This window comes from Malaclemys terrapin, chromosome 11 (genome assembly GCF_027887155.1).
Source record: "Malaclemys terrapin pileata isolate rMalTer1 chromosome 11, rMalTer1.hap1, whole genome shotgun sequence".
Taxonomy (NCBI): domain Eukaryota; kingdom Metazoa; phylum Chordata; order Testudines; family Emydidae; genus Malaclemys; species Malaclemys terrapin.
Genome location: NC_071515.1, coordinates 59,837,852 through 59,850,397, shown reverse-complemented (window position 1 = coordinate 59,850,397; position 12,546 = coordinate 59,837,852).

Sequence of the window (12,546 nt, the reverse complement as noted above, 5' to 3'; positions counted from 1 at the left end):
GAAAGTGAGAAAAAATCAATTGGCAAAGCAATGATGATGGGATGCCAAGTAATAATATATACTATATAACTGGAAGATATAATGTGCAACTTCAGTCCCAGAGGAAAGCAGAAAATTGCAGATAGATGGGAACCATTAGTATATGTGGCACTAGAACAATTGGAAGGTGAATTACCTCTTTACAAGGTACAGGCAGTGTCAGGAGAAGGTCTTATCCAAAACCTTCACCAAGAGAAGCTACATCCCTGTGGATTAATGTATGCCGCTCAATCTATGGAGGTACTATTGTAAGAAGAGACTCCAGCAAGCAGAACTCAACAGCAAGTAGGTAATGCAAGTGTACATAACAGAGGAAGGGGGTGAATCTTGTCTGATTCCATTGTGTAAGCAGAACTAAATCCACTAGTAGAGGAATTTGATACAAACCATAATACTTCATTTCAGGAATATCAAATGAAGGGATACAAGCACCAGTAAATTCACAACATGAGTTCTCCAATGGAACTGGGATGAATTTGCTTTCTTGTAATACAAATACCTATTGGACCTCTGTGATGGGGCATCTGCCCATAAGGGGTTAATAGAGCCCTAGGGAGGCTGCGCAGGAGGCAGCCAGTTAGAGAGGGGCTGCAAGGAACAGCCAATCAGGGTCGGGCTGGCTCATATAAGAAGGGCTGCAGATCAGAGCAGCTTCAGTCACTCCCTGAAACTTGAGGAGGAAGGTTGCCTGGCTGTCTTGCAGGCTAAAGGCAGCAGGCACCCTGGACAGAGCAGTGTTGCAGGCAGAGACCCAGGGAGCTGAAGGCAGCTCCTGGGAGTCTGCAGGGATCTGCAGGCTGAGGCCGTGAGGTAAGGGCAAAGAAGGTGCTCGGGCTATGGGGAAGTAGCCCAGGAAAATCTACTGAGGAGATGGAGGGGGCACAGCAAATGGCAGCCATCTACAGGGTCCCCGGGCTGGGACCGAGAGTAATGGGTGGGCCTGAGTCCCCTCCCTCACCATTGAGGAAGTGACCAGACAATGGGCTACAATTGCCACTGAGGGAAGTGGCTGGACAGAGGACTGCAGTACATTCCCCCAGAAGGGGTGAGCACAGAGTGCAGCCTAGCCGGAGGGCTGTGTCCTGAAGAGGACTCTGTGGTCCTGGAAGTGATGTGGATGCTGGAGCAGAAGTGATGGCAGTACCACTGGTGAACAGGACAAATTTCTAAAACAGCCAGCAGGAGGCGCTGCAGTGGTGAGTGGACCCTGTCACAACCTCACAGAACACACAATTAAAAGACAACATACAAAATTTGGGGATTATGTTTTTATAGGGCTACTATTGTAGGGACCAAAGATCTACAAATGATACTTGCTTACTGTGTGTACCTTTTGATACTACTTGAATATGCAGATAGACATACACAAGATATAGTTTCCAGTCATAGACATCATAAGAGCACTATGACATCAATCATTGAGGTTGGGGAGAATGTACCCACTTGTTGCATTGCAGCATTCAGTGGTGTAAATACAAGAGGCGGGGTTACATAGTATTGCTTTTGTTTTAGGGCACTGTGTGCCTGCACACTTACCAGAGATAGGCAGGATGACTCTGCTGGATGGGACAGAATCATTCAGAAATGGGATGGGGCAGGCAGTGGATGTGCTCATTAACTGTTGAAGCTAATTGGGTGATTTCCATTGTGGGCAAGTAGCCTGCAAGACACACCCAGAATCATTCTCTGAGCATGGAACCAACGGGAACTCAAGAGGAGGTGGAATCAGACTTAGCTCATCAATGCACCAACATAAGGCCTGGAAGGTTCTGTGGTAAGGATTGTGTTCCAGGGACTTTGCCATCTTGTTGGATTCATGGTGTAGGCTCCCTCCCTACCCGCACTGGAGAAGAAAAAGAAGACTAGTTTGCAGGCTGCGCAAACTGCAGACTGACATTGCAAAGATTCAAGGGGAGTTTAAATAAGACTGTGGAACTATCACCTGTTTACCAATTTTAAGGAGCTGCTGGCCCTACCCAGGGTTGGGACACTATTCCACAGAAACTGAGAAGAGTAAATCCTCTCAAAGAAGAGCCCTATGGGGATTGTAAGTGTGTGCACCTAACTATAGTTGGCATTTGAACTTGTGGTAGTAACAAGTGCTAAAACTTGGAGAAATCCTCTTGAAAGTGTTCTTTAAAAAGTTATTGACAATATTCTCAGTTGTTTCAGGAGTTACAAGTAAACTGTTGTACATTTAGAGAGAGATTTAGTATTTTTCCTTTAGCAATTGTCAAGTATGTTCAATCAGAAGTTTAACTCTATATAATATAGATATAGAATTTATCAAAAGTACTGAAAAGATTACTCTGATTTCTACCCCAGTAGAGAGGTAAGCTGAAATACAGGACAGGTGAAGGAAATAGTATACCTAATGTTTGCATAGTGCTTTCCCCATGCCCATTATACTTGCACAAAAGATTATAGACTAGATCATCTCAATGAGCAAAGTTGCCATCCTGGAAGTGATTTCCTTCAGACCAAAAGACAGTGCAGAAGCACTCAAAGTGTTGGTATGAGTAAATAATATAGGTAGAAATATATTGCACTAGTCCTGAACTATTTCAGTCAGTATTTTTCTGTAACAGTAAAACTAAACAAATTCTACAGAATAAAAAAGTGTGTGTGTTTGTGGGGGGGAGGAGCCAAATTTAGGAGCAAAATTAGGTTTGGAGTAATAATGAAAATCAAGGCAGCAATGACTGGTAAAATAACAAAAAGAGGGAATATGGCTTGTCACATTTAATTTTAAAAAAATAAATGGGCACTAACATGACATGTGCAACATCCTATTTGTTTTTACATATGTTATATACTATTGCATTCTTTCATCCTATTTTTTTTTCTGTCTCTTTAGGACCTAATCCTGTAGTTCGAACCATGCAAGTCGACCCTCACAACCATGGAGAGCTCAGTTTTCCCATCCATCAGGTGAATGCCTTAACCATTGGATTCTGAATATTCTGGGGTGGGAATTTCTCCTGCTGAAGCTGTTCCACTGTGTATAAATAATTAAATGTGGAATAGGCTAGAGAGAGAGTGACTCTATAGTCCAGCGATTAGGACACTCACCTGAGAAGTGGGCAAAGCAAGTTCAAATCCCATCTCTACATCAGGCAAAAGGGTGAATTGAACCAGGGTGTCTCAGTGCATATGTGAGTGCCTTAATCACTGGGCTAAAGGTTATGAGGGATACTGTTTATCCCCTTCCCCTAGCCCATTTTGTATGGCTTTAGACCTGTGCTGCCACCACCTCTCTTGCAAGAAACAGTTTAGATGTCTCACTCCAGGAAAGAGTTCACAGGTGTGAGCCCAAAGTGGAGATAGGTGCCACCCTCCAGCCTGGGTCTGTGTGTCTAACATCCTTACAGGGGTATGTCTTAGGCCACAGCCTTCTCCTTGCTATCTTCTGTTGGCTAGCTTGGTTGGCTCCTCATTCAGCTTGCAGCCTTTAGTGGATCTCATTCTTAGGGGCCTCTCTCCCCACATGCATTGCATAGGGAGCCTGGGCATCTAACTAAGGGCTGTGGTTTCTACTAGGGTGGCAAGGTACCTAAAAATTAGGCATTGCAACACTTGAGTCCCTTAGTGGATTTAACCCTAAGCTGTTTGGCACAGAGGCGCTCTCTTCTGTGTTTGAACAGTGCCCAACACATTTTAGGCACTAAGTATAAATAATAAATTCAATGTATATGATTAAAACACAGTATAAATCATAAAACTTCAACTGTAGTGGGTGAAATATAGCAAATGGTAATAACTTTTAGACAATGCACATATACAATATAGGTCACTTTCCTGGTCAGATTCTTTTGGTTTTATATGTTCACTCAAGAATGAAAAATGTTACAGGTGTTATTCTTTTCAGCTGTGATTGATGTTCATCTAGGGATTAAGTCACATGTACAAATAGAAAATGAGCTGCAAAGAGTTTATGGCAATAAGTGCATTTTCTAAACCTTTAATGGAAACTCATTGTAGCATATGCTGTATTTAGTAACCTCATCATACAGTATAGCTGGCTTTGGAAAAGACAGAGATCCATTTCAAAAGTTAGCATTTTTTCTTCTGTCTCTTTATACTGATGATTTTAAAGGTTTGTTATTGGTAATCTCATGTACTATATCATAAGTGATATATTACTACAGCTCTATGAAACTGAATTGCTTTTTTTGGTGAATTTAGTGTCTCTGAAAGGTAACATTGACAATACCAGTTAATTAAATCCTCAGTTTATCCCCAGAACAAATATAACACTGGCAACAGCAATGCAAATGTCTCCACTCCTCTCAACTGCTACTGTACCTCAGCCGTCACCCACTGGGACTTTGCCTAAGGTTGAGGGTCATTGTGCTCACCCTTTTCTCAACTTCTCTTCTTCGCTGTAAACAGTGATTCTGGAAGAATACTAAACTACAGAGAGCAAAGGGGCTGTACTGCAGCTCAGGATCTGGCTCTAATCCATTTTTGTAGTCGAAAATACTATAATCAATGTGTTAATGTGTAGCTGTACCCTTCCCCTCTGTTGTTTGGAATCAAACCTTCTCAAATGTAGGTTACAGGCCATATACTTCTAGCTATGGATGGAAGAACCTCCTTTTCTTCACACGTTAAGGGACGGGGCTTTTGTACCATTAGAATTTGAGTTTTATCCATGCTGTTGACATGAAGTTCTCAGTGGCAGGGTGCAGCATAGTGTGAAACTGAATACATTAATTGGGTGTGCTGAAGAACACACTGTGGTGTGTTCTGGATATCAGACATGACATTTTGGTGGTATAGTTTCCCCTGACCTAGAAAGTAGGAGACCCAATTCATTCTCAAATATAGATCTGTAACCTGGCAGCTAAATTATTACATATTTCTATATCTTTGAACCTGCTAAAAATAGACTTTGTATTCCTGATAATGACCTCTGAGTATATTGAACCAACAATCATAATCCTAAAACCAGTCTTCCTAAAACCTAGAACTGCATGGCACTTCAGATCAGCTGTATGTGCCAAACAATGGAAACTTCCTTAAAATTGTGGAGCTGATGGCTGAGTTTGATGCTGTACTCCAGGAACATCTAAGAAGAGTCACTACCCAAGAAATGTACACACACCAATACCTCGGAAAAACAATTCAAAATGAGATCATGTTACTGGCAATAAAAGTCAAACAGAAGATTGTGGCAGATCTGAAGTCAGCAAGATATTACTCTGTTATTCTGGACTGCGCACCGGACATCAGCCATACGGACAAATGACTTTAATGGTGCATTTTGTAATAACAATAGAACCTAGTGAAAATGTCCCTGCAATGGTGACTGTCAGAGCATTTTCTAGAATTTATTGACATTGATACTAAAGGAGCTGGTATGACAAATGTGCTTGAAAAGCTGGAAGATACGGGAATTGTGATAACTGACATGACAGGTCAGGACTACGATAATGGTGCCAACTTGAGAGGAAAGAACAGAGTGCAGACATGGATCCGAGAGTTAAACGCTCAAGCTTTTTTGTCCCATTCAGTTCTCATTCATTGAACTTGGTGGTCAGTGATGCAGCATCAGCTTCTAGTGAGGCTGCTGAATTTTTTAATGTAATTCAAAGCATCTATGTATTTTTCTCTGCATCAACTCATTGATGGCAAATTTTGAAGCAATGTCTGGGAACATCCTCTCTGACACTGAAACCACTGAATGCCACATGATGGGAAAGTCGAGTGGAAGCAATAAACACCTATCAAACACCAAATTGGGAAGATAGATGATGCCATAGTTGCCATTATGGAGGATAATGCTATGACTGGACCTTTTTGTGGGAGAACAATGACAAAGGAAAATGGAATCACCAGAAACATACATAACTTCAAATTTCTGTGTGGCTTAGTGTTGTGGCATGACATACTGTTTGAAATAAATGTTATAAGCAAGAGTCTCCAAGGTGGTGACCTTGATATATGTGGAGCATAAAATTTTTGAACAAGGCATTTTAAGTTGTTAGTTCTCCTTTATTGGGGTAGTTAGCAGAGCAGTACAATGAGAAGGCAGAATTAAGACCTTTCAAAGTTTTGGCCCAAGTGAGGGGGTATGGGGGCATCATTTGAGCTCCCCGCCTCAGGTGCCAAAAAAGTTGTCAGCTGGCTCTGGAAACGTCCATAATCACAACCCTTTGGCACATATGTCCATATCCTCAAAGGTATTTGGGTCCCTAAATACCTTTGAAGATTTGGGCATAGAGTGCATTCTCTGAGAGCTTCTTTTATCCTCACCTATTGCCTCTTCTTTGCCTTTTAAGGAAGGCTGGTTGGCAGGATTTGTCCCATTAATCAATGGAGTATCTTGGGTATCTGAGGTGGGTATTTTTAGACCCATCAAACAGACACAGAGAAGTAAGTGGCCATGATTTTTAGAACCCAGGAATCCTAACTTGTAGTTCACTGATTTAACCTCTAGATAAGTGTTTCTCAACGCTTTCCATACCATAACTCCATGTTACAACAGAAAAGATTTCAAGACACCCCTTCCATCTAGCCATTAAAAATGGAAGGTGTTTTGCTTCCACCCAACTTGTTTGCAACTCCCATGTATTGAACTCATAATCACTACTGGAATGGAATCTCACCAAAGAATTAATTCAGGCAACTGCACTAAGGTACCTGGTGCTTCTGATTTATGGCATTATAGTACTTTGTTATGTTTGGTGGCATCCACCAAATAACAAAGGTTAAATTATTAACATAACTGATTTGTAACCCTATTTAAAATATGCTTTGCTTTTGTGGTGTGCCCTCTGATGCATAACAACCCATGCATTTTTTATGCGGGTATATATCAGATTACATTGTTACTTGGCCTGAAGTCAAATGTAGCAAATGCTTTGTTAAATAATTGGTCAAAGACTATAGAATGAAGTCATTCATCACCTAGTCATGATTTTCTTCTGTTTCCAGTAAATTGTTTCAAGGCAATTTCCTTTAGCCATTTATCTTAAATCTATGATATTTGATAACATCACGCAGCAATGAATTTACTATATGCAAAAGTTTAGAAAGAGGCTCTACATGAATAACAAGGACATATACAATTAATTTAAATAGCATTAACATTTATAATGTGTATACACTCTTCTAGGCATAAGCCAACCACTGACTGCCTGGGGTGAGTTAGAATTTGTATGAACAAGTTATGCCATGTTTGGTCTTTAGGGAGTTTCCTGAACTTTGCCTGGAAGTGTCTGGTGCTAGCCAATGCTGGGCCAGATTATCCAACAGTCTGATTCATGATGGCAATTCCTTTACACATATATGCTAAGCACTAGTACAAGTCTGAAGTCTCAGGGCTAGATCCACCAAGGGAATTAGGTGCCTAATAGCCATTTTAGGCACATAAATCCAAAATGCAGACCCTCAAAACCCCCACTCAGCTGCCTCCTACCCCTGTATGCATGTACATTCCCTAGGAGTCAAAGTTTCCACTGCTAGAATACCTAAATGCCTAAAAATCTGACAGTGGACACACACAGCCATTGAGGTCCTGATGCCCATTGAAATCCTAAATCCTGGCAGGATCCTCAAGCTAGGCATTCTCCTCGGAGCATGCCTACTGGATCAGGCCCTGCACAAACCACAGCTTGAAGAGGATCTGAATCTGTCTTACAGCCTAGGTGAATACCCTGACCACTGGACTGTACAGTCATTCTCACTTATATATGGATATATATATAGATTCATTCACACAGTCATTCATTCAATTTCTGTATAGGTGTTATAGTTACCAGCCTAGAAGTTGCTCATGCCAAGTTACTGGCCAGGTATCTTGGTCATGAGGATGGAGCCGAGCCCGTGTCAAGTGCACCCGATGCTCCTGGAGGCTGGCAGCAGAACCAGAAACTCAAAGTCCTCAGTCTTTAGAGTTCATTCTTATAGGAATTAATTCCTATGTTAGTCTATGGAAGCTGTTTCATCCTGCTGTTGCTGACTCAATCAGCAGATGGCACATTCCTGGTGGCTCCACACTGTCCAAAGTTTGTGTTTCTCATCCTTCCAGGTGATGGGGTGGATCCCAGTTTACCCTCCTGCGGGTTGTCTGGTGGTCCTACTTGACACATTCTTTGGCCAATGGATACTCCTTTTCTAGGCTGGCACCTCCCTAACCATTCATGTACATCAAGCATTCATTGACATACATTCCATATCTTAATTTACTGTCTCCACCACTTTCGGGGTGTGTGCTAATTCCTTTGAGACTCCCGGCCCTTTAATCACAGAGGGTGGGGGTTTGTTCCTAGGAGCCATTGCTGTTAAAATGAAGTGAAAGTCACTTAACGGCTTATAGCGTTTGTTTACATTGTATCAATTACTTCAAGAACAAAGTCAATTAACTTGTTTGTAAGTTTAAGATAGTAATAAAATATCTTTCACAGGACAGATACAACCAATGGTTTCTACAGACAGTAGCTTACAAGTTTTAACAGAAGACCCAAGAGATTTTTGTACTTGGTGAAACTGTTGGATTTTAAAGTGGGGGGGGCAAATAATAGGGGGGGCACTGTCACTTGGGGGAATCACAGTTAGTACCTTCTTTAGTATCCCTACACAGGGCCTAATCTAGTAGATGTGTTCTAAAATGGCCTTTGAACACAACTACCAGATCAGGCTCTGCAGATTAGATAGGTTTACATGTGAGTTAGGTGATGAGCTGCTCAGTGGTGTCGGTTTTGAGGTAGTTGTGTGCATACATACTAGCAGAAATATAGACATCTACATGACTCTATCTGCAGAAACTTAGGCACTAGGGAATTTAGGCACATACAGGGTTAAGCAGCAGCTAAAGCAGTAGTTCTTAGGGCTGGTCCACACTAACCCCCCACTTCGAACTAAGATATACAACTTCAGCTACATTATTCACGTAGCTGAAGTCTAACTATCTTAGTTTGAACTTACCACGGGTCCACACGCGGCAGGCAGGCTCCCCCATCGACTCCGCGTACTCCTCTCGCCGAGCAGGAGTACCAGCGTCGACAATGAGCACTTCCGGGATCGAGCTGGGATCGATTGCTTACCGCCGGACCCGGAGGTAAGTATAGACGTACCCTTAGTGTCCAACTTTGCACTTAGGCATCTAAAGTGGCAGTTAGGATAAGAAAGGGGATTTAAGTCAACTAGGAATAGGTGCCTAAGAGCCTGAGACCCAGATCCTCAAAGGTATTTAGGCACCTAATGCCAAATGAAATCAATGGAAATTAGGTGCCTAAATACCTTTGAAGATCTGGTCTTAAGTCTCACTGAAAAGCAATGGGACTTACTCTCCGAAGTGCCTAAGTCAATTTTGAAAATGAGCCTTGGACTCCTCAGTCATTTTGGTGCTTTTGAAAATGTTACTCAGGCAGGGCCGGCTTTAGGCCAATTCCACCAATTCCCCCGAATCGGGCCCCGTGCCTAAGAGGGCCCCGCGCCCAGTGGCAGGGCCGCCGGAGGGGAGGGGAGGGGAGGGGAGGGGAGAAAGAAGTGGCCGAGAATCCCTTCCCTGGCTAGAGGCTCCTTTTTAATTTTTACTCACCCGGTGGCGCTCCGGGTCTTCGGCGGCACTTCGGCAGCGGGTCCTTCACCCGCTCCGGGTCTTCGGCGGCACTTCGGCAGCGGGTCCTTCACCCGCTCCGGGTCTTCGGCAGCACTTCGGCAGCAGGTCCATCAGTGCCGCCGAAGACCCAGAGCGAGTGAAAGACCCGAAGACTAGGAGTACAAGCCCCACGTGTTTTTTTAACGTGGTTTTTTTTTTTTAGTCATCCCTGCCAGGGCCCCGTCGAAACTGTTCGAATCGGGCCCCGCACTTCCTAAAGCCGGCCCTTAACTCAGGAACTAGTAACATTTGAAAAGGAACATATCTGAGTTATTTGACACAGCATGTTTGCTTTCCATATGTGTTTTTTTTAAAAACCTAGAAATGTGCATCTCTTTGGCAAATAGTAACAGTTTTAAACACGTTTTAGACCAGATGCTTCAGAAATAACATCCTTTCATTCTGTTGTACTGGGGCTTTAAAGTTGTGTTCATGATCAACATAGTCATCTCATGGTCACCCGAATTCCATGCCAAAAACAATGGGTAAAATGCATTCCGTGCCTCATGAAATCATTAGGAAGATCTAGAGTGTTGCCACAAGAGCTAAGAGGGTTACCTTTCTATTCCTGCATATCAACCAACGCTAATACCATTTAATGGAACTTATTTATTGATGCAGAGAATCATTGGCGACATACTTTTTAAAAGGGTTTATTCTTTTTATGTTATATGGTATCACTTTCCTGATAAATTTAAATATAGAATGTCTAAGAGACTGTCAATTTCTAAATTTTTAATGAACTTAAAAATTGTTCAAAGTATGATAGGATGAACTCATATTAGTAAATGGCTCAGTCTCACAATAACAAATTTCATTTCCAGACAGGTTTATTTCTATACTAACAAATGAAATGAGGATATTGTTACAAGTATGACACTTCACCCCCTGAATTTCACTTTAAGTTTTAAGGAACCCCAAAACTTTAAAAAGTGATAACTGGAACTGCTCAGTTTTGCCTGGTTTTGTGTTAAAACCATATGAATCTTCCAGGCTTCATAAGATTTCCAGTCTAAATCATAATTCCCTTCCTAGCACCATTTTAGTTGAAGGGGACTTGCCAGAAATTCAGCCAAGGTTTAGCTGAAAGGTTGCATTTCAAGATAATAGAAAAATACCCACTTGAAAGGCTCTGTGGGACTAGGTCTGTGGAACCTGGCACACTCGAGATTCCCAGATTGCCAGTGGGAAGCCAGGTACAATCACACCCGTGGAGCACTGCGGAGATTAGGCACCACAGGAAGTACCATCCAAAGTGTCCAGAACAACAGCAGCCTGAGGTCTTCTGATTGGCCCATTCTCACTATTTAACCTGGGAGGGTGGCCCAGGAAGTTGTCTGGGCAATCATGCAGACTTCTGGCTTGCTGCGACTCTAGACCTCACCTTGCTCATTGGTTTCTGACCCTAGCCTGATTTTGACCCTGGCTCTTGCCTATTGATCCCAGCGCTAATGATTACTCTGATCCCTGCATGCTGATTACCACCTTGTGAGTGGTTGTGACTTGGTGACACCAGCCCAGCCATGACCTTTAGGCCAGACCACCGACACCTTAGTCCCTTACACCTGCTCTGGGGCTTTGCTATGAAAGTTCCACATTGGTGTCCTGTGATGGATAACAAGCCAAGAGGATGAGGGACAAAAACTGGTCATTGCAAAGGTTTGAACATTTCCACAAAATGAGCTGCACAGAAAACACCAGGTTGTTAATGTGGACTAAATTCTGATAGTTTTAATCACATTAATAGTCCCACTGGGGCTTTTCAAGAGTAAGATGTGACTCCATCTAAGTAAGAGTATCAGAATCTGGCCTGTAAGTGGTCATGTGATGCATGATCCTGAAACATTTCAAGACTTTTATATCCTTTTGAAAGAAAAAATGGTATTTATCCATTAGATACATTGGATCAGGGTCACACAGCACATCAGTGGCAAATTGTGAATTGAACCCAGAACTAATGAACCAAAATGACTTGTCAGGAATTTCTGCGATATCTTCAGTGTTTCAGTGATGCTTACAGTGTGCAAATGTAATTTTGTGATTAACTGCAAATAATTAAGGAATGGCTAAATATATTACCTGGAAACAGGGCTGTAGTAAACTTGGATCACAGATAGAAAAGAATTCTTTTAAAAACCTCCTGTTAACAGTAGGTAAAAAGTTAATGAGAAACATGTAAATGAGGAACTTGTAAATAATTAATTCTTCCTTCAGCTCCAAGAAAAACTTGTTGCTGATGTTTAAAGGTTTCAAAATGCAGGGTTGGTTGTTTTTTTCTAAAACAGGCATTGGGCAGCCCAGGCTTTATATGAAAGAAAATAAACTGTTGCATGAATAGCTTTATTGGTGGTGTTATTCCCAAAAAAGAATATTGTATTGGGGGCAGTACAGCAAGTTGCTTTGATACACCCAGGAAAGCATATGTAAATTGAAACTTACCAGTCATTACTTCAGTTCTTGGAATTTGTAGAAGGAACTGAAGTTACCTGGGGCCATATGCTGCTTTTATCATCTTCATAGATGCCAAGGCCAGAAGGGAACACTGTGATCATCTAGTCTGAGCACCTGCATAACACAGGCCATGGAACTTCACCAAAATAATTTTTAGAGCAGCTCATTTAGAAAAACATCCCATCTTGGTTTAAAAATTGTCTGTGATAGAGAATCCATCACATCCCTTGATAAATTGTTCAAATGGCTAATAACTCTCACCATTAAAAATGTGTGTCTTATTTCTAGCCTGAATTTGTCTACCTTCATTCCAGCCATTGGATCTTGTTATACCTTTTGCTGTTAGACTGAAGAGACCACTATTAAATATTTGTTCCCCATATAGATACTTATTGATTATAATCGAATCATCCCTTAACATTCTCTTTGTTAGGCTAAATAGACTGACT